We start from the raw sequence: 1,102 nt of genomic DNA on the forward strand, positions 1-1,102 counted from the left end.
ATATATATATATATATATATATATACAAACACACACACACATATAGATATGTATATATATACATATATTACTATACATACTCAAATGTATACACGGACACACTCACACACACGCACATATGCATATTAATAAACAAATACACATGAGTGTGTGCATGTGCATGTGTGCATGCATGAATGCAAGCACCTGTTTGTATATGAGCGTGTGTGTTTGTGTACGCCTCTGAATAAAGAACAAGCATACAACTAGTTAAATCTGTTTGAAATTAAATTGCTTTTTTTAGAATTAAACACCTAGCAATTACATTACAGAAAATTCTTCAGAAGTCCAAGTTAATTAATGACAGAATTTTTTTTTTCCAACTTTTCTTTTATATCTTTGGACAAGCATAAATATATTTTCAAAAATCTCAGTAGTTAATACTGCATAAAAATAGTAAATTATTCCACAAAGTGATATTTATATATAAGAATTTAAATATCTTTTAAAGTATAACTTTTTATGTTTGTAGATTATCAAATTACTTTTATTTTAAATAGGTTGACTGTATGTAGCGAATGAACAATTCTATCTATATATGTGAATTTCTCAAGCAGATAAACTTTGCACTTTATATACAGACTTTTCAATAGGATGACATGCCAACACACAGATCAATAACATACTGCAATGGCACGTATTTCTTAGATATTTCTTAACAGATTGATGCATAACTTTGGACAAGCTTATATAGCCTTATGGGCTAGAGTAACAGAGGGTATTTAGTATAATTTACAAAAGAAACAAAACAGCCGCCTGTGTTATTTTATAAACTGAGTATGCTTAGTTTGTTATGTGATATATATTATACTGTTATAATAATAATAATAATAATAATAATAATAATAATGATAATAATAATAATAACAATATCTACTTCTCCCATTAGGAGTACAAAACATAAACAAGCAGGTAAGTAAATAGACTATATTATTCACAATGTTATGATAAAAGAAATTTTATAGAAAGAAAATACACATGATTAGTGACTGACAGTACAAAACATAATATTTTACAATTAATGATTGGTAGTGTATTATTAGTATTGTATATATATATATAT

General features: G+C 26.0%; 1 protein-coding gene across 6 annotated transcripts in view; it reads right to left on the bottom strand.

Annotated features, from left to right (window-relative positions):
- The window catches only part of LOC106874474 (protocadherin gamma-B4), a 134,000-nt gene that overhangs the window by 132,155 nt on the left and 743 nt on the right, over positions 1-1,102 (bottom strand). The window lies entirely within an intron of this gene.

Source organism: Octopus bimaculoides, chromosome 14, assembly GCF_001194135.2.
Source record: "Octopus bimaculoides isolate UCB-OBI-ISO-001 chromosome 14, ASM119413v2, whole genome shotgun sequence".
Lineage (NCBI taxonomy): Eukaryota > Metazoa > Mollusca > Cephalopoda > Octopoda > Octopodidae > Octopus > Octopus bimaculoides.